Below are 22,952 nucleotides of genomic sequence, written 5' to 3' on the forward strand. Positions count from 1 at the left end.
AATAATTGCATTGTAATGTCTGAAAGTTTGGGTGAATATATTTGTAGAGCATGATTGACTGAAATAATGCATTAGTAGTGTATAGTGAATGTATAACTGCTTAGGTATTGCCAGAGTGATAGGATAAGAACATAGGGGCAGATTTAGAAGCCCCCTGCACAACCCGTATGTCATTTTTTGTGACGTACTGGTGGCGCAGGGGGCTCCTCCATATTTACAGCCTCTTATATGCAGAGCTTTGCGCTGAAGGGGTGTTCCGTGGGTGTTGCTTTGGGTGTTCCCATGCAACACCCATGGAACAAGACACATCCACAGATTTATGAGAAATGGTAAATCAAGTAATGCGTGTGAATGCTACGCCACCTTAGAGGTGGCGTAGCTAGGTTCCACACAGGAAAAATATTTTCATTTCTCCTCGTTTTTTTCCTCTTTCAATACATGCTGCATTTTACAGCAAAGTGAAATAGAGCAACAATATCTCAACTGGTATCATTAGAAAGGACAGTTAGACATGTATGTACAATATATTACACGAAAAGAACAATGGGAGACTCTGGGTTGATGTTTTGAAATGTGCACATGGCATCATATAATTAAGATCAAATTCGAATAAGAAAAGGTACAGTTGTAACAACACTGAAGGCAAAAAATTGTGTGAACAATCCGAATTGGACTTGGTGCTCAATTGTGTACGTGACAAAAACGGTGGCGACGCAAATGACAATGTGTAATCAGCGGAAAACGGCGCAAGGTGCGGATGTGAACAAGTATATACAGTGAATATTGCGGTTCATGACAATAATTTACGATTTTTGAAAAAATATAGACAATTTCAGTTGAAGCATGTAGGGAGTGCGCCATCAGTTGTGCTGACAGGTCGACGACCTTTTGATCCTATTACTCAGGATCATCTTCAGGACTGGGTTGTAAGATTAGATTGTGCTGGATGGACACGGTCCTGTGTCCACGTGTGATGTGGCAAGCTGGTGGGGAATAGAACCGGTCTGCAGAGGTTCACAAGAATCCTGGGTACAATTAAGCATCGGTAGTTATTGTAATTACAGCCGTCGTGTCCGGGAAGACATCAGCCGTATAAGAGGCTCCTTTGTGTCCCACGGTCGGAACAGAGGGGGAGAGACCTCGAGTGCTGGAATGAATCCGGCGATGGGGGGGGGCAGAGACCGCCAAGTTTGTACAGCATGCATTGAAGGACGAAAATACCTCTAGTTATTGTTTTAGTGCAGGAAGGTGCCCCTTCCTGCAACAAAACTATCTCCTCGTGATGCAGACATCCTTGCACTATGGTGCAAGGGTGCCTACACCAGCGCATGGCTGCAGTTTGTGTGCCAGTGCAGGGGGAAGCACTGAGATGCAGCATATTCTTCTAAATATGTTGCATCTCTGTGCTTTGGAAGTGCTGCAGCGTGGCGCAGCCAAAGGGCTTGCGGTGCCACACTGCGGCATTTCCTCGTAGATCTGCCCAATAGTGCTGGATGGGGGATTGAGGAAGTGCATGGGACTGACAGCAGGAGTGCTAGGCTGCATGGGTAGCACCTTAGTATTTATAAAATTATAATGTTCCAATAGTATGTACGTGTTTAGAGGTCTGCATGCATATTGCACAGAATATTGTAGGTTTAAGTCTCTTAGTGGCGAGGCCATTCCATAAGTACATCTCTAGTAATTGGAATGATTACAGTGCTGCAAATAGAGTGCATGGTCAATTTATAAGTGCTTAGGTAATGGGGGAGTGATAGAATAAGAACATAGTGCTCGATGGGTGATTGGAGAAGTGATTGGGACAAACAGGAGGATTCCTGGGCTGCCTGGGTAGTGCCTTAGTATTTAGAAGACGTTTTCAATAGTATGTATGTGGTTAGACGTCTGCATGCATAGTGCATAGAATGTTGTATGTGTACTTGTGTTAGTGGCTAGGCCATTACATAAGTATACGACTAGTAACTGCTATTATTACAGTGCTACAAACAGAGTGCCTGGTGAATTTATAAGTGGATAGATATTGGCAAAGTGATAGCATAGGTAGATAGTGGTGGATAGTTGATTGGAGAAGTGCATGGGACTGACAGGAGGATTCCTAGGCTGCATGGGTAGTACCTTAGTATTTATACGTGTGTTCCAATAGTAGGTATGTGGTTAGAGGTCTGCTTGCATTCTGTACAGAATATTGTAGGTGTACTTCTCTTAGTGGCTATGCCATTCTATAAGTTCATCACTAGTAATTGGAATGATTACAGTGCTGCAAACAGAGTGCATGGTTAATTTATAAGTGCTTACGTATACTGCACAGAATATTGTAGGTGTACTTGTGTTAGTGGCTAGGCCATTCCAACTAGTAACTAAAATGATTACTGTGCTGCAAACAGAGTGCATGATCATCAATTTATAAGTGCGTAGGTATTGGCGGAGTGATATGTAGATAGTGCTGGATGGTTGATAGGAGAAGTGCATAGGACAGACAAGAGGATTCCAATAGTATGTATGTGGTTAGACGTCTGCATGCATAGTAACTAGATGATTACAGTGCTGCAAACAGAGTGAATGGTACATTTATAAGTGATTAGGTATTGTCAGAGTAATAGAATAAGTAGATAGTAGTGGATAAGTGATTGAATAGGTGAATGGGATAGACAGGAGTATACTTAGACTGCTTAGTTAGACTGCTGGTAGTTGACAGCAGGGTGAGTTTATAGGTGCTTGTGTTTCAACAGTGATTAGATAAGGACATGGTTCAGTCAGGTCGTTTTAGGAGTGGACAGAGAGTTACAGTGTGATTCCTGACTTGCATGACTACTACTTGGATTTTTGCAGGACTGAATCAGTAGTCTGCAGGGGGTTAGGGGACTGCATAGATTGTGCACATTTGACTATAGCACTGCATCTCCTAATACCTGAGTCATTGTACATGTGCATGGACAGTGACTGGATAGTCAGAGTGCTAGTAGTTGACAACAGGGTGAGTTTATAAGTGGTTGTGTTTTGGCACAGTGATTAGATAAGGACATGGTTCTAGATGAATGATTAGAGTATTGCAAGGACATCACGTGAGGAAATGCATAACTGCTTGGGTATTGACAGAAGTGTTGAATTAGTACATGCTATTAGTACATGACTGAATAACTGCATTAGGAGTAACAGAGTGATTTGTGGACTGTATAGATAGTACCTGAGGAATTTAAGATATTGATGGGCATTAAGTAGGTGGTTAGAGGTTTATATGGATAGTGCATAGGTGAATGTAGTAGTGGATGGATAGTGTTTGGATTACTTAATTTTACCTTTACAGTAGTAGATATCAAAATATTCTAAAAAAATTTGCATTTGTTTTTTATAATTTAAATTTTAAAAATGTTTGAACTTTAGAATTAGGATCTGTAAAAGAAAAGAAGAAATCCAGTTATAATATATAATATTATAATTTTGTAAACACAACATCATTTTTTGCATTATATAAAGTATTTAGTTTGCCTTTTTTGCTGTTGTCAGAATATATTGTATTTCACTACAGATAGTGATTTCAATGTTACTCATCACATAACAGCGGTAAAAAAAAAAGAATAAATAAGATTGTTTAAAAAACACATTGCATAAACACAACATCCTCAATAACATAGCACATAATACAAATCTCAAATATATAAAATGCTTCTTTCTAAGAGAATTTTGTCACTAAAACATCAAAGAACAGAAACAATAATTCAATCAACAATTCTTTATAGTTTCCATATACTCGAAATGATGTTCTTTAAAATATTTGCTGACAGAATATCTCAGGAAAACTGCTTAATACACATTAATATCTTTCCTTTAGGCCAAATGATATTCCTGAAATCCTCTATACTGAAATTGTCCAAAGTAATTGTATTAATACATATTATCATGTTCCCAAAAGGCTGAAATATGTTCTTAGAACTTTGGCTTTAACAATATTAGGTATGAATTTGGTAATTTGTTAGGCAAACTATATCTAAAAACCAAATGAGTATCATTACAATATATCCATCCTTTATTACATTTGAAATAGACAGTGTAATGATGTTGTAGAAAGACCATCGTGGACAATAATTGCTACTTCTACAAAAGTTCTTCCTGATATTGATAGTTGACTTGCTACAAAATTTTAAATTAAAGTTTCCAATTTTCTTCCATCAGTTGTACAACTTTGAATCATTAAAATTATATATTGTCCAAATCTTTGTATAAATAATGTTGATAACATTTCTGATTTGCATTGACTACACTCCATGTTTTGATTTGCTGCTTGAACTAATTTGTTGAAGGACACTTTTGTACAGTCTGGTATTGTCAAATATATGAATCTTCCAGTGTCTCTGTTAGTGGTAGAAGTAAATCTACAATTTTCACATACATGTTCTCATTTATAACGAAGTACAAACAGATTTTCAATGTGTACTCCTTCATCTTCCAATACTTCAAGTGTATACATTAGAACTTCCTGAGCATCTTGTTGCTCATTTTGTGTAAATTGCGTAGAACCAGAACATATATCCAGAAGATTTCAGATATCAGAAACACTTTGGATTTTACTTTTATCAGTTCTCAATTTTTCAATAATAGATCGCAACAAGGAACAAAATCTTTTTTCTCGATTCTCCATAATTTGTTGTTGCAGATTTTCTCAAAAAAATACATTTACCAATACATTAGCATAGCAGTTGATACCTGAACTATTTTCTAACTAATACCTGACAATCTCTTCAATACTGTCCTTTTTTTTGCTTGGAATCTAAACATTATCTTGATGGTTTTTCTTCTCTTTAACTTCACTACAGATATTCCCATATCGTTTTTTTCGACCTGCTACATGCTTTTCCTATACAGGATATTCATCTAAATTGGGAACATACAGTCTTCTTAACCAATTATACTCTTTTAAACAATTTGCATCTGCACTAATCTTTCTCTCATCAAAATCAATCAAATGCAATCCAGATCGGGTAAAACCAACATATGGCATATCCTCTTTAAATACTGTACTTCCAATGTTTACCATAGCACTGTCTACACTTAAACCTTGAGATTCATGAATAGTCACTGCATATGCCAAAGAAAGAGGAAACTGTTTTCTACGAACATACAAAACTTTAAGAAGCATAAACTGAACCGAACAATGACCAATTTGTTTTACATCTTCAATCTGATCAGATTTGATTTTCAAAAATTCAATTCCATCTCTATTTTGATAATTAACAAAATCAACAACTTTACCCATTGCTCCATTTACTAAACCTTTTTCCACATCCAAATTATGCCGTAAAATTACCAATCAGTTTACACAGATATAAATTATTTTCTAACCCAGCAGTTTTAGATATAGATTTTTCTAAAGAATCCAATGTTCTTTTAAATTTTTCAGTCAAAACAATAGTAATTCCTTCATGCTCTATTTTTTCAATGGCTTCCATTTTTATTATTTGTTCATTTTCCAGCTTTAAAAGTTCTGCATTGAATGTAGAACACTCTTGCAGTGTTGCGGTTAGGCAGATTATGGATTTATTTTCTGCAATTTTTTAAAATGTATTTTCAGGAACTATATTTTCATTTGGAAACAAGTTTGGAAGTAGCCGACTATGCAAAGCTTGTTTGCCATGTTTTGTCAATACTCCGATTCTAATATTTTGAAGAACGGTTCCATAATCAACATCATTTGCCTGTCACATATTTTTAATGGGTTCTTTGTATTCAAAATATGACCAAATGTTAACGTTTCCAAATCTTCCTAAAGACTTTCTGGTATCTTCATGCACCAGCATTTTAAATACTGGTTGCCTTTTCACAGGAGTAAGTTGCTGTAGATCACCAAAAACTATCACATGTTTTCCTCCAAATAAGACATTGCATTCTGTTTTAGAATTTGCTGCATTCTTAAATGCACAAAGGCAAGCATTAAGTTTGAGGCCATGCTCACCTCATCAATAATCAGAAATTTCATTTTCTTTACCACTCTTGAAACTTCATAACAAGATTCTCCAGATAGCTTGCAATATTTCTATTTATTTTCATGCTCTACAGGTAGCATAAGTAAACGATGTAATGTAATTCCTTTAATGTTGTGTGCTGCCAACCCAGTTGGAACAGTTACAACACAAGGCAAATGTGAGTCCGTTGTTTTCTGTAGATAACTGGTCAAAACTTTAATTAAGAAACATTTTCCTGTATCAGCTTGACCACTGACATACATTCAGATAGGTTGAATTGATGTGCATGTGCATTCTTTCTTTTCATGAAGAAAACCATGGTCGATCTGTTGTCTCACTTGCTGATATATTTCTTTCTGTTCAATATTTAGTTGTTCTTCCATGTCCATAATATCTTCTTGAGCTTGATGCATTGCTATTTCCACTTCACTCATGGCGATTGCTACTTCATTTTCAAGAATTGGTTGTCTTAGTGGATCTTGACTCTCAGCTGTAATAGTAGTTTCTTGATCAATTTTTTGATTCAACATTTTGAGATAATTTGCAAAAACTATGCATTCAATGCTATTTTTACATGCATGGAAAGAATCTTCATAGCACTGAAAATCTCCAAGTAGTTCAATTCCGTACGCCAAAACTTGAAGAGTTGCAAAAGTGCTAAATAAAAAATAGTAAAATTCTCTTCTATCAGGAGTATCACAACTCAGTTTCCTATGATTAATCAGATTTCCTTTACTTTGTTTCACCAAACATCCTTCTAAACTAATCACTGCATATTTTCCTTCACTTATGTTTTCTGTAGTATTTCTTTTAAAACTGTAATATTGCAGCACTTCATAGAGACATATGTTTTGAAGATGACGACTTCTATTTGGATAGTATATATCCAACATGTTTGTTTTGACAATATCTGTACTTTGCCGCTTAATTTACTGCTTAATATTGGATTTCTTGCATAGATTTAAGTACTCGATTTTGCGTTGCAGCAAGACCTAGACTCACTCAAATGATTCCTCTTGACTTTGAATATAAACTTGTAGATGACAACCGATCCGAGCATTCACACGCTCCAATCTCTCGATGGGATAACATCTTCAAACTAAAACTGTACAATTTCTTACTGAGACTCTTCTCTTGAGAAATTTATTCCCTCATTTCTTTTAACTCCGTATTTTCTGATTTTGTTATGTATGAAGTTACACACTGAGCAACAGCAATGGAATTATCCGCAACATATTGGATATCCATATTAGCATTCCACATCGAGTGAATAACTGGATTGTAATCATTGATATACTTTAATTCTTTACTTCTTTTCAAATTATAAGTATTTTGGGAGATTTTCTAGTGATGGTATGTCTCAATGCTGACTTGAAACTGTTTAGTCATCCTTTGGATATTACTTAACGTGGAAATTCAAAACGACATTTGGTATAAAACGTTTCCTTCGATTTGTATTTCCGACTACAGTGTTTGCCACATCGATGACTTTGGAATCGTAATACTTGTTGCCTTAAGGTGCTTTCTTCTGTTCTTTTTGGTATAGCACATGTGACATAATCTTCAATGGAATATAAAACAGTGTAATCCAAATCAGTTCCACATTAGAGGGCATCCTTGATCCAAAAAAGCATATGTATATGCGGAGAACCTCTAGCTTGATACTTCTTTCTCCAAAAGAAATCAACAACTTCTCCAAGATGAGGATTCTTTTTATTGCAGATAAAAGACATCATAGCTTCAAAACCTATGATTTAAATAACTGCACACATTTATGGGGTTCAAAGAACACAATTCTCCAGGTGTCTTGTATTCAATATTTTTAATATTTGAATTTGCTTCTCGAAGAAATTCAATTAAATCATCCCAAGCTTATTTAGCACAGCTTAGGGTAACAAACCATGTAGGAGTTCCTCATGGGCACATGCATCATTGTAGGAATTTGCATTTCCTAAAGTGCGAAAATTAATGAATCGCAATTTAGGAATTGCAAAATCCTATGCATCAAGAAATCCTAATTTTTTTTAGGATTTCTTAATTTTCAGAATTTGCGATTCCTTAATTGCGAATCGCAATTAAGGAATGGTATTACATTGATTCCTATGGGCCTAGAGGCCCATAGGAATCAATGCCGTTTTGCATTTCTATTTTGTGGAATTCGCAATTTGTTGATGCATTACAAGGGTGCAGAGGGGGGTCCAAAGGACCCCCCCCTGCACCCCTGAAATGTATTTTGAAGTGCATGATTCACACACACATGTCCTAAGGACATGTGTGTCTGTAACATGACACTTTCCAAAATGCATTTTTATGCTTTTTTAAAGAAGTTCGCAAATTAACACGAGGGTCAACCTCGTGTTAATTTGCACTTCCTATTTCAAAATTTGCATTTTTTTAAAAATTGATGCATTGCATTTAAGGAATCGCACAAATGCGATTCCTTAAATGCATTCGCATTTTTAGGAAATGCAAAAAAAGCGAATTTTGAAAAATTGTTTCATGCATCCCAAAAACGTATTTAGGAAGCGCAAACGGCTGAATTTACAGATTTGCACCATTTGCACTTCCTAAATAGGTTGATGCATGTGCCCCTTAGTTCCTTAGCATGCATTTAAGTTCTCCATGACGACAATACCAATACTCATTGGTACTAATCTGACATGCCATCAAATTAATTAGTTGAGATTCTAAATTATTGTCTCTCTGATGTACTTTATCCATAAATTCCTTTGCAGAAACATTTTAAAGATGTACTCCTGTTTTTAATATGTGGTTGACTGCATATGAAAGTCCAGACAAGCCACTCTCAAACAAAAGATGAAATATATATGGGATACATTGTCGAAATAAACGAACAATTGACTGAAATGAGTACACACATTGAATCAGAATAGACTAATAAAGTTTAAATCTATCAGTTCTGGAGGAAAAGTTACCAACTCAAGTTTATTATTGACAGCTCTAGCAGGAATACTTACAAATACGCTGATCAGTACACAAATCAAAGCAATCCTCTACCAACAGATAAGTTGGAAATTCCTTCCACTTATTATTATTTTCTCTTTCACTTTTTAAATACAGATCAACAGTCTTAGTTTGATTTTGATAGTAATTTTGTCGACAACGAATACAAGTATAATTTGTCCTCTCACAGGAAATTACCTTAAACTTTGTAATTTGTTCTTCAAACTTCTCTGGACTACTATTTTCCACATTTTCTTCAACACTTACTTCTATCAATGTCTCACTTTGTCCACTCTCTGCTTCAGGACCAAAGTAACAAAACTCTATTTCATCACAACACTTTTTTAACATCTAATACAGACCCATGCAAAAGAGCACTGTTTAATTCATTTAAAATTATTGCTGGACTTTTTGCATTATACGATCTTCTCACTAACTTCCACATTTGAGAATTATGTACTGCTTAAATTCTAAAATGATGAAACACACTTTGACATACTTTTCTAGAAAGACAAGCCAGAGAATGACCTTGCAAACCAGTATTTTTTCTCACTCTGCAAGGATCTAGTCCTTGCAACATCTTAATCTTTTATTTAACATTTTTTCACTAAACTCTCGTAAATAATTCTGTAAATTATCAATAGATTCCTGTTGTGTACTGCAAATACTACTACATTCCCAAGTATACACTGGGGCTTTAGTACCTCTCCCTAGAACTTCATCAGCTATCACTTCTTCTACATTTCTGGGAACCATTTTATCTTTTTGAATTGGACAACCATTTCTAACCACATAGGTCCGACCACTGGTATCAACTGCAAACAATAATGTATTGGTTTGAAAATAACTCTTTTCATTAAAAAAAGGCTCTGAACTTGAACTGTTTTTCCATTCACCCAAACAAAATCACAAAAATGTGTTCTGTTAATTACTTGCTTCTTCTTATTTTTGGCATTCATTAAATGTATTGGCTTGTCTAGTGATCATATTCTTTTTAAAACTAAAATGAATAATTTCCTTTTTAATTCAAAAGCCTTCTTAACAATAGTTTCAATGCTGATCTTCTTTCATATTTCTTCACATCTTTCAACAAATTAAAGACAACTCTATTATGAAACATTCTCTTTCTAATTTCTTCATACTGATTCTTTCTCCTTGTACCATACATTGATTCTTTAACACATTTTTCCATTACCTTCTCTTTTTTCTTTGAATTCTTTGTTGTTGACGTATTCTTTCTACTTAATACATTGTGCTCGCTGTTTCGAGCCTTTGAAACTTTTTAAATAAATTCTTACCATAAGACTTTTTTTTCCCACATGTGGTTGTTCATCTAATTCTTGCTGTTGAATTTTCTTCAAATAATAGTCTTTTTTTGTTGTTTCCTCTTTTCTGTTTTTCAATCCATGAGAACTTTCTTTTAATGATGATGTACAATATCGGTAAATCCATAAAATATACTATCCTATTACTAAACAAACCCATTCCACATAAAAAAAAAACATTTAAACACTTTCCTTTGAAATCACAATGAATTTACTGCAGTACACAGGTACTAATTGGATAATTGTTGGTATGAATAAGTAGTGTTTACGTAATTAGAGGACTGCATCAATACTGAATAGATGATTGTAATACTGGAATAATTACTACCTGAGTCATTGCATGAGTATATAGATAGTGACTGAATAATTAGAGTACTGCATCAAAAGAAAATTCAGAAATTATAAATGTTTCAATCTTGCACAGTGACATGGAACTGCCTGGGTGATTGGGAGACTGCACAGAGAGTGGCAGTGTGATTACTGCACTTCATGAGTACTACCTGTGTAATTAGACAAGTGAATCAGTACTGTGTAGGTGGTTAGGGAACACCATGCATACTGCACATTTCATTGTAGGTCTGCATATGTTAATACCACAGTCATTATACAAGTACATAGATACTTGACAGCACTGTGAGTTAATAAGTGCTTGTGTTTTGGCACAGTGATTAGATAAGGATATGGTTCTCTCAGGATGACAGCAGGAGTTACTCAGTAGACTGCAGGGGTTAGGGGACCACATAGGATGTGCACATTTGACTATAGCACTGTGTGTCTTAATGCCTGAGTCATTGTACAAGTGCATGGACAGTGACTGGGTACCTAGAGTGCTGGTAGTTGACTGAAGGGTGAATTTATTAGTGCTTATGTTTCGCACAGTGATAAGATAAGGACATGGTTCTGGCACGATGATAGCAAGAGTGAACAGATTGTGACAGTGTGATTGCTGCTTGCATGCCTACTACCTGGATTTTTGCACAAGTGAATCAGTAGTCTGCAGGGGGTTAAGGGAGCACACAGGTTGTGCACATTTGAATGTAGCACTGTTTGTCTTAATGCCTGAGTCATGGACAGTGACTGGGTACCTAGAGTGCTGGTAGTTGACAGCAGGGTGAGTTTACAAGTGCTTATGTTTCAGCACAGTGATTAGATAAGGCCATGGTTCTATCAGGATGATAGCAGGAGTGGACAGAGAGTAACAATGTGATTGCTGCTTGCATAGCTACTACCTGGATTTTTGAAGGACTGAATCAGTAGTCTTCAGGGGGTTAGGGGACCACATAGATTTTGGACATTTGACTGTAGCACTGCATTTCTTAATGCCTGGGTCATTGTGCAAGTGCATGGACAGTGACTGGATACCTAGAGTGCGGGGAACATCCTTTATAATGCAACTTTTACCACGCATAGCCTTTACAACGCAACTATTACAATGCATGCCATTACAACGCATTGCGCTGGGGGGGCGCTCTAGGATAGGGAATAGATTTAATTTACTATCCAACACCTTCCCTACTATCCACGGGAACTGGAGTTGGAATAGTAAATTAAACTCTTCACTATCCAGCACCCCTCAACACTATGCGTTGTAAAAGCATGCATTGTAAATCTTGCGATGTAAAGGCATGCGTGGTAAAAGCATGCGTTGTAATGTCATACATCCCTAGAGTGCTGGTAGTTGACAGCAGGGTGGGTTTATAATTGCTTACATTTCGGCACATTGATTAGATAAGGACATGGTTCTGTCAGGATGATAGCAGGATTGGACAGAGAGTGACAGTGTGATTCCTGCTTGCATGCCTACTACCTGGATTTATGCAGGAGCGAATCAGAAGTCTGCCGGTGGTTATGTGACCACATAGATTGTACACATTAGACTGTAGCACTGCGTGTCTTAATGCCTGAGTCATTGTACAAGTGCATGGACAGTGACTGGGTACCTAGAGCGCTGGGAGTTGACATCAGAGTGCGATTGTAAGTGCTTATTTTTCAGCACAGTGATTAGATAAGGACATTGTTCTGTCAGGATGACAGCAGGAGTGGAACGAGAGTGACGGTGTGATTGCTGCTTGCATGGCTACTACCCGAATTTTTGCAGGAGTGAATCAGTAGTCTGCAGGTGGTTATTAGACCACATAGATTGGGCACATTTGGCTGTAGCACTGTGTGTCTTAATGCCTAAGTCATTGTACAAGTGCGTGGACAGAGTCTAGGTACCTAGACTGGTGTTAGTTCACAGCAGGATGAGTTTATAAGTGCTTATGTCTCAGCTCAGTGATAAGATAAGGACATGATTCTGTCACAATGATAGCCGGAGTGAACAGATTGTGACAGTTTGATTGCTGCTTGCGTACCTACCACCTGGATTTTTGCAGGAGTGAATCAGTAGTCTGCAGGGGGTTAGAGGACCACACAGATTGTGGACATTTGACTATAGCACTGCGTGCCTTAATGCCTGAGTCAGTGTATACGTGCTTGGACAGTGACTGGGTACCTAGAGTGCTGGAAGTTAACATCGGAGTGGGTTTATAAGTGCTTATTTTTCAGCACAGTGATTAGATAAGGACGTGGTTCTGTCAGGATGCTAGCAGGAGTGGAATGAGAGTGACCGTGTTATTGCTGCTTGAATGGCTACTACCTGTTTTTTTTGCAGGAGTGAATCGGTAGTCTGCAGATGGTTATGGGACCACATAGATTGTGCACATTTGGCTGTACCACTAAGTGTCTTAATGCCTGAGTCATTGTACAAGTGCATGGACAGTGAAAGGGTATCTAGACTGGTGGTAGTTCACCGCAGGATGAGTTTATAAGTGCTTATGTTTCAGCTCAGTGAAAAGATAAGGACATGATTCTGTCACGATGATAGCAGTAGTGGACAGAGAGTGACAGTGTGATTCCTGCTTGCATGCTTACTAACTGGATTTTTACAGGAGTGAAACAGTAGTCTGCAGGGGGCTAAGGGACCACATAGATTGTACACATTAGACTGTAGCACTGCGTGTCTTAATGCCTGAGTCATTGTACAAGTGCATGGACAGTGACTGGGTACCTAGAGTGCTGGTAGTTGACAGCAGGGTAAGTTTATAAGTGCTTATGTTTTAGCACAGTGATAAGATAAGGACATGGTTCTGTCACGATGATAGCAGGAGTGAACAGATTGTGACAGTGTGATTGCTGCTTGCATGCCTACTACCTGGATTTTTGCAAGCGTGAATCAGTAGTCCGCAGGGGGTTAAGGGATCACACAGGTTGTGCACTTTTGAATGTAGCACTGCGTGTCTCAATGCCTTAATCATTGTGCAAGTGCATGGACAGTGACTGGGTACCTAGAGTGCTGGTAGTTGACAGCAGGGTGAGTTTACAAGTGCTTATGTTTCAGCACAGTGATTAGATAAGAACATGGTTCTGTCAGGATGATAGCAGGATAGGACAGAGAGTGACAGTGTGATTGTTGCTTTCATGCCTACTACCTGGATTTTTGCAGGAGTGAATCAGTAGTCTGCAGGGGGTTAGGGGACCACCTAGATTGTGGTCATTTTACTATAGCACTGCGTTCCTTAATGCCTGAGTCAGTGTACAAGTGCTTGGACAGTGACTGGGTACCTAGAGTGCTGGAAGTTGACATCAGAGTGAGTTTGTAAGTGCTTATTTTTCAGCACAATGATTAGATAAGGACATGGTTCTGTCAGGATGATAGCAGGAGTGGAACGAGAGTGACAGTGTGATTGCTGTTTGCTTGGCTACTACCTGAATTTTTGCAGGAGTGAATCAGTAGTCTGCAGGTGGTTATTGGACCACATAGATTGTGCACATTTGGCTGTAGCACTGCGTGTCCTAATGCCTAAGTCATTGTACAAGTGCATGGACAGTGACTGGCTACCTAGACTGGTGGTAGTTCACAGCAGGATGAGTTTATAAGTGCTTATGTGACAGCTCAGTGATAAGATAAGGACATGATTCTGTCACGAGTATAGCAGAAGTGGACAGAAAGTGACAGTGTGATTGCTGCTTTCATGCTTACTAACTGGAGTTTTTACAGGAGTGAATCAGTAGTCTGCAAGGGGTTAAGAGACCACATAGATTTTGCACATTTGACTGTAGCACTGCGTGTCTTAATGCCTGAGTCATCGTACAAGTACATGGACAGTGACTGGGTACCTACAGTGCTGGTAGATGACATCAGGGTGAGTTTATAAGTGCTAATGTTTTAGCACAGTGATAATATAAGGACATGGTTCAGTCACAATTATAGCAGGAGTGAACAGATTGTGACATTGTGACATTGTGATTGCTGCTTGCATGCCTACTACCTGGTGTTTGCAGGAGTGAATCAGTAGTATGCAGGGGGTTAGAGGACGACATCGATTTTGCACATTTGACTATAGCTCTGCATGTCTTAATGCATGAGTCATTGTGCACGTGCATGGACAGTGACTGGGTACCTAGAGTGCTGGTAGTTGACAGCAGGGTGAGTTTACAAGTGCTTATGTTTCAGCACAGTGATTAGATAAGGACATGGTTCTGTCAGGATGGTAGCAGGAGTGGACAGAGAGTGACAGTGTGATTGCTGCTTTCAAGCTACTACCTGGATTTTTGCAGGAGTGAATCAGTAGTCTGCAGGGTGTTAGGGGACCACATAGATTTTGGACATTTGACTGTATTACTGCGTGTCTTAATGCCTGAGTCATTGTGCGAGTGCACGGACAGTGACTGGGTACCTAAAATGCTGGTAGTTGCAAGCAGGGTGAGTTTATAAGTGCTTATGTTTCAGCACAGTGATTAGATAAGGACATGGTTCTGTCATGCTGATAGCAGGAGTGGACAGAGAATGACAATGTGATTGCTGACTTGAATGGATACTACCTGGATTTTTGCAGGAGTGAATCAGTAGTATGCAGGGGTTAAGAGACCACATAGATTTTGCACATTTGACTGTAGCCCCGCGTGTCTTAATGCCTGAGTCATTGTACAAGTGCATGGACAGTGACTGGGTACCTACAGTGCTGGTTTCAGCACAGTGATTAGATAAGGACATGGTTCTGTCAGGATGATAGTAGGAGTAGACAGAGAGTGACAGTGTGATTGCTACTTCCATGGCTACTACCTGGATTTTTGCAGGAGTAAACTAGTAGTCTGCAGGGGATTAAGGAACTACATAGATTGTGCACATTTGACTGTAGCACTGCGTGTTTTCATGCCTGACCCATTGTACAAGTGACTTGACAGTGACTGGGTACCTATCGTGTTGATAGTTCACAGCAGGGTGAATTTATAAGTGACAGTGTGATTGCTGCTTTCAAGGCTACTACCTGGATTTTTGCAGGAGTGAATCAGTAGGCTGCAGGAGGTTAGGGTACCACATAGATTGTGCACATTTTACTATAGCACTGAGGGGCATATTATCAAGACAGGCGATAAAATCATCACCATTTTAGTGGCAGAAAAGTGCCTCTAAAGCAGCAATAATTGGCTTGATAATATGCTCTGTGCAATTTCAATTGAAGCCCATGTTAGATCTGAAGGACATCTAACACGTGCTTCAATTGGAATTCCATAGAGCATATTATCAAGCCCATTATCGCCATTTTAGAGGCACTTTTCGGCTGCTAAACCAGTGATAATTTTATCGCCTGTCTTGATAATATGCCCCTGAGTTTCTTAATGCCTGAGTCATTGTAGAAGTGCATGGACGGTGACTGGGTACCTAGAGTGCTGGTAGTTGACAGCAGGGTGAGTTTATTGTGCTTATGTTTCAACAGAGTGATTAGATACGGACATGGTTCTGTCAGGATGATAGAAGGAGTAGACAGAGATTGACAGTGTGATTGCTAACTGGCATGGCTACTACTTGCATTTTTGCAGGACAGTATCAGTAGTCTGCAAAGGGTTAGGGGACCGCATTGATTGTGCACATTTGGCTGTAGCACTGCGTGTCTTAATGCCTGAGTCATTGTACAAGTACATGGACAGTGACTGGGTACCTAGAGTGCTGGAAGTTAACAGCAGGATGAGTTTAAAAGTGATTATGTTTCAGCACAGTGATAAGATAAGCACATGGTTCTTTTAGGAAGATTGCAGGCGTGTACGGAGAGTGACAGTGTGATTGCTGCTTGCATGCCTACTATCTGGATATTTGCAGGAGTAAATCAGTAGTCTGCAGCAGGTAAGGGGACCACATAGATTGTGCATATTTGGCTGTAGCACTGTGTCTCTTAATACCTGAGGGATTGTACAAGTGCGTGGACAGTAACTAGATAGGTAGAGTGCTGGTAGTTGACAGCAGGGTGATTTTAAACGTGCTTGTGTTTCAGCACAGTGATTAGATACATAGTTCTGTCAGGATTTTTGCAGGAGTGGACAGAGAGTGACAGTGTGATTGCTAACTTGCATGGCTACTACTTGCTTTTTTGCAGGACTTAATCAGTAGTCTGCAGAGGGTTAGGGGACCACATAGATTGCGCACATTTGGATGTAGTAGTGTGTTTCTTAACTCCTGAGGCATTGCACAAGTAGATGGACAGTGACTGGATAGGTAGAATGCTGGTTTTTCCCAGCAGAGTGACTTTATGAGTGCTTGTGTTTCTGCACAGTGATTAGATAAGGACATGGTTCTCTCAAGATGATAACAGGAGCCGACAAAGAGTGACAGTGTGATTGCTGACTTGCATGGCTACTGCCTGAATTTTTGCAGGAGTGAATCGGTATTCTGCAGGGTGTTAGGGGACCACATAGATTGTGCACATTTGAGTGAAGCAATGTGTGTCTTAATGCCTGAGTCCTTGTACAAGTGCATTGACAGTGATTGGGTACCTAGAGTGCTGGTAGTTGACGGCAAGGTGAGTTTAAAAGTGGTTGTGCTTCAATACAGTGATTATATAAGGACATAGTTCTGTCACGATGATTGCAGGAGTGGACAGAGAGTGACAGTGTGATTGCTGCTTGCGTGGCTAATACCTGGATTTTTGCAGGAGTGAATCAGTAGTCTGCAGGATGCAAAAACAACAGTTGATGGACAGAATGCAGAACAATGTCATACATTCACCCCAGTACAGAGATCTGGGCCTAAATCCATTGTATTTTTGCACTCCACACCACCCCAGTTCAGACATGGCCATACGCAAATCAGCCTTGACCCTGCGCCTCATGGGAACAGTCCAGCCCGTACTGCCAAGCCTTGTCTTTCCTGGACCTGAATCAAGCATCCTAGGACCGGTTTCTGGCTATCAGCAGTCTTCAGCCAGGTTAGCTTGACTACAGTGGCATTGTACAAGTGCATGGACAGTGACAGGATATTAACTGAGTATTTACAAAAGTGCATCAATAGTATGTAGCTGGTTAGAGGAATGCATGCATAGTGCACAGAATATTTGAGCTGTACCAGTGTTACTGTCACGCCATTCCATAAGTACATGACTAGTAACTTGAATAATTACAGTGTTCCAAACAGAGTGCATACGCAATTTATAAGTACTTATGTATTAATGCACTGGGATTAATAAGTGTAAGGTGCTTGATGGGTTATTGGAGGAGTGTCTCAGTACTGACAGGGCAATACCTGCTCTGCAAGGACACTCCTTATAGCAATAAAGTACTGCATAAATCTCAACTAATACTTTACCTTTCTACAACTACATTTAATATTACACCTAGCCAAATACAAAGCAGATACCATTCACATTTCTCTGCTATAAGTCTCACCATATCAATGAAAAACATAAATGAGTGTCTCTCTACCACAACACTATCTACACTACATAAATTCACAGAACAAAATTCAATTTGAAGCCAAACACCAAAAATGATGTCGCATATTTTAACTGTACCTCTTTAGAGAGTTATAAAAACTAGTCTCATCGCCAATACCTTAACTCTACATATACATTTTCAATTTGGAATCAACACCTAAAATCATGCAGTATACTACTAACATACATATCACACATTAAAACAAAAGTCATAATCAGCCATTCCTATTCTAAAACACACATAATACTATACAAAATGTATATTACAAACCATGTTAATACATTACAGAAAACTGCAATAAATATTTCTTCATTACAAAATATATGACAAACTTCAAATTTTATGAATCATATTTTATGTTTAAAACAATGGCACCGCATAGTACACCTCACAAATTGATATTTCACCTTTCAAATTGATTTGTAGATCATGACATATCAGAATTACACACAGGATTTTCTTATGCACTCAATGAATATAGTGCGCTGCTCTTAGAAAAACCAAAACATTGCAAAGTTTCACTCTCATTCTCCACACATCTACATGTAAATATCAAATCACATTGCTTCGCAGGTTAATTCAAATTCTAAAACACATTTGTAATGGTTACACATATAAACCCTTGCCAACTGGACCTCTAATTGAACAGAAATTGCTTATGTAATCTTCTGGAGTCACGCCTGGACTGTGCACTGTAAGCAATTGTACCGTTGATCCATACAAGACTTCAAAAGTATATTACAAATAATGTTAACATTTATTTTTAATAACACACCACTTCTAACCACTGCAGTGACTTGGGAAATCTCACTGAAATAATATATTTCTTTAATATTTATATGAAATACAAATTTTAATGCCACAGATAACTTCCAACCCCACCCCCATTTCTGCTCAATGCCTGTTTCCATAGTAACAGTTCATAGAACACTCAACTGAACACACAGGTCACAAGTTCAGTACAAAATGTTGCAAATTAAAACAGCAAGTGTGCTTGACTTTCCAAAATGTCCTATTTAATGTACCTTTCAAACATTTTTTACTAACCTATAAGAAACCTGTTTTTTAAACACAGAAACATGCACCCTACTTCTCACTCTATAATGTTCTTAAACAGCCAATCATTTTGCTTCTTTTTTAAAACTGCATCTTATCTATCATTTTAGATACCTCGTATTCTACCAACTGCCTACTTCACCTACAAATTTCTTTTCAGTGCATCCAGACTTCCATTCAAGATGCTTAGAGTTTGGATTGGAGGACACAGCTATGTTTTCTGGTGCAAAAGATATGCTGAACACAGAGGTATTGACAACAATCTAGCTTTGCAAAATGTGGACATTAAATGGATTGGACAAAGAGGGTTAAAGTGGTACCAGGTTAAAACCTTTTTCCATCTCCAAGCCCCTGACCTCATGATTGTGCACTGTGGTGGCAATGAACTAGGCACATTGACTGGGGTAGGTCTGGAATTGCTAATGAAGGACACCTTTGCAGAATTGATGTTACTTTTCCCCCAAACTGCCTTTGTCTACTCTAACATATGCCAAAGACATAAATGGACCTGGTCCAATCAATTTTGTCCACAGATTGAGAAAGCTGAAATAAATGTCAATAAAGCTGTTTCTGATTATCTCAGAGAACATAGTATGGGGTCCATATACATCAACAATCTGCTTTTTAATATGGAGAAACAGGAGAGATGGTGTACATTTCGCAGATAAGGGAAACAAAGTCCTTCTCAACAACTTTAGACTCTGCATCGGCACCTACATGTAGCTACCAAATTCTCCCAATAAACACAAGGCCACCCAAGATCCAAAGATATAACCTAGGTTGGTAATAAAAAAATTGTAATTTTTTTTGCTGGGAGTTGCGCACTCAGCGTGACTAGGAGTCTCCCACCCCTCGCGTTCATATCAGGGGGCCGCACTGGGAGTCGCACACCCCTCGCGTTCACACCAGGGGGCCGCGCTTAGCGCCGCGCTAGGGTCGCAACTCCAAAATTTTGAAAAAGAAACCCGGTTCCTACCAGTAATTTATATTTGCCCCGGGGAACCCCTCCCCCGGGGCTTATCCACTTTGATGGAGACCGTGGGGGGAGCCCCAATGCCCCCACGATCCCACCGGCTCCCAGCGTCATGCAGAAGCCGGCATTGCTTTTCCACATGGGAAGCTGCTAACATGCAGCTCCCTATGTAGGTAAGCAATTTCGCTTTGGATTTTGGAAGAGAGAGCAGGTTTCCCTGCGCTTTCTTCCAAAATCCCAAGCAGGGTTTGCTATGGAAGGGCGGGAGACGTGCTCCCGCCCTACCTTAGCAAACAGCAGTGTCCCACGGGTAGGCACCCCGGGACACTGCAGGAGCTGGCCCTGGGGGGTGGCGGTCCCAGGGCCATTGTAGGCATCAGGAGGGGGGCCCCACTGCCCCTCACTACTTTTGCAAAGCCCTGTGGTGGTCCTCAGGACTGGGGTCCAAAATGGACCCCTGCATTTTAACAGTTAGTGCCCTGGGGAGGTGGTGGTCCCTTGGTCATGTGGGTGGCTCGAGCCCCCCCACATAGGTTTAAAAAAAAAACATAGCCCGAGGAGGTGTTGGTCCCCGGGGCTGACGGGGCTCAACAGGCCCCCACTTTCCCTTTTTCAAATCCCCCGGGACCTGGCCCACCCGGGGGGTTAAAAATAACAAAGTGAGGAAGATCTTGCTTCCTTTTTTTAAATTTTTCATCCAGATCCGTGCACTTAGCGTGCAATCTGCTGAGTAGGCCTAGGCGGTCAGGGTGTTTCTACCCTGCCCCCTTTTCTTTTTTTTACCTTAGTTTCTCTGTTTCTTATAGACTCGCTTCTACCGAGTCACAAGATGGCTGCCAACACTTCCTGGTTTGAGGTGTGGACAGCCAATTAGAATGAAGCTCATGGTCGTGAGGGTGTCTAAATATCAAAACTTTTATTTTTTGATTTTCTCCACAACTATTGAACAGATTTACACCATTTAAGAAAAATTGTTTTTCCTGCAACAAGGGCTACCTTTATGCCAAATTTGGTATAATTTTGTTCAGCAGTTTGAGCTGTAGCCATGTCTAAAGTTTCCTATGCGAAATGCATGTTTCAACCTTTTTTTTTAAATTTCTTAGGAACTACTGATCGGATTTACACCATTTAACAAAAAGAGTTCTTTCTGACACAAGGGCTACCTTTTTGCAAAATTTGATGTAATTCTGTTCAGTAGTTTGGGCTGTAGCCGTGTCTAAAGTTTCCTATGGGAATTAACATGGAGAAAACAAGTTTTGGGACCCCCTGTTTTTTTCAGCCCCTGCTTGCCGAATCACAACGAAAATTTCAAGATAGGAACAGACTGGAGCGCCTCACAAGTTTTGAAAATTTCACAAAGATTTGTCAACCGGCGTTAAAGTTATAAAAAGGAAGGAAATGAAAACTGTTTTTCCTATGGAAACTAGGTCCTAACTATAACTACCTACTGGCAACAGCCAGTAGGTAATATATGTATGTATATGTTACTGCCCATGTCATGAATGATGTCATATGTGGGGTCATAAGCAGTGCATTGTGAACCCGTAAATTATAGTAAGCTCAGGTAACCATACCTGCGAAATATTACTGGTTTTGTACAAGTGAAATCTGAGCCTAACTATAATGTCTGTACCTTTGGTTTTTCAGTGAATTTCCAGGGCTTTTTTAATACTATTTGCTAACTATAGTGACCCTGTATCATTTTTTAAGTGAATTTCTAAAATTTTTCAAAATCTATTTCCTAACTATAACATCCCAGTAACCTTTGTTTTTTTTCCTAGTAGTCACATTTGCAGAGTGGTTGACAAAGGGGGAGGGGCCTCTGACCAGCTCTCAGGAATCCTACTGTGTCGGATTTGACAGAGGCAACAGGAAGGTGTTTGCACCCCCAAGAACCCACAGCATCCAAGAGGACATCATCCCCCAAACAGCAGTATGCCAGGAGGCACCTCTGTGGAACTTACTGGAGGTAACAGGTGGAGCTGTTGGCCCCAAGGACGTCCTTGCGGGCTAACTACCCCTCCTGTTATCTCCAGTAAGCCCCACACAGCGGGATTGCTAAGAGGTCTTCAGAGGCCATGCCTCCTTTCTCCATCACTCTGCAATCGTGTCTCCTGGCTCACTACTGGTTGGGGAATAAAATCCTCTTGGATAGTGAGGGACTTTGCGGGCCAAGAAGCCCTCCTAGTACTTTCTTTAAGTCTTACACAGTGGGATTCCTGACAGCTGGTCAGTGGCCTGCCTCCTTCTCCACTACTCTGCAAACACCATTAATACTTGAAAAAACATAGAAATTCACTGAAAAGACCAAGGGTTGAAGGGACATTTTAGTTAGGGAATTAACTTTGAAAAACCTTAGAAATTCACGTAAAAAAATAAAGGCCACAGGGACGTTGTAGTTAGGCTCAGGTTTTACTCGTAGAAAACCAATGATATTCAGCATCTATAGTTAACTGAGCTAACTATAACTTATGTCCCCTAGATAAACTGCTTATGACTTCACATATTACATCACTGATGACATGGTGTGTGACATCACTGATGCACCCACTCACACCCCCATTGAACCTTTCATATACAGACGCGCAAGCGCGCAATTCAACATGGCCGCCGCCGTTTGCGCTCCGTCGCGTCAGAAGCCCGATTTTTACATTTACGACGTTTTTCATGTCAATAATATTGTGAAAATGAGGTTGCATTATTCTTTAAGAGGTTCCCTACCTTTTGTGATGATATAAAGTCTTTCTGCTCGCCGGAAGTGCTGTTTCAGGCCCCCTGGATCCTGCTCCCAGCCTCTCAGTAAGGTACTGCCTGAATTTTGTGTCCAGGGGGAGGAGTGTTCAGCAGGAAAGGGCCTGGCTTGGGCCTAGCCACACCTTCAGTCCTGTATAACTGCTGCACCAGTGCCTTTGAAGATTATTTTATTGCTTT

Source organism: Lissotriton vulgaris, chromosome 6 (assembly GCF_964263255.1).
Source record: "Lissotriton vulgaris chromosome 6, aLisVul1.2, whole genome shotgun sequence".
Lineage (NCBI taxonomy): Eukaryota > Metazoa > Chordata > Amphibia > Caudata > Salamandridae > Lissotriton > Lissotriton vulgaris.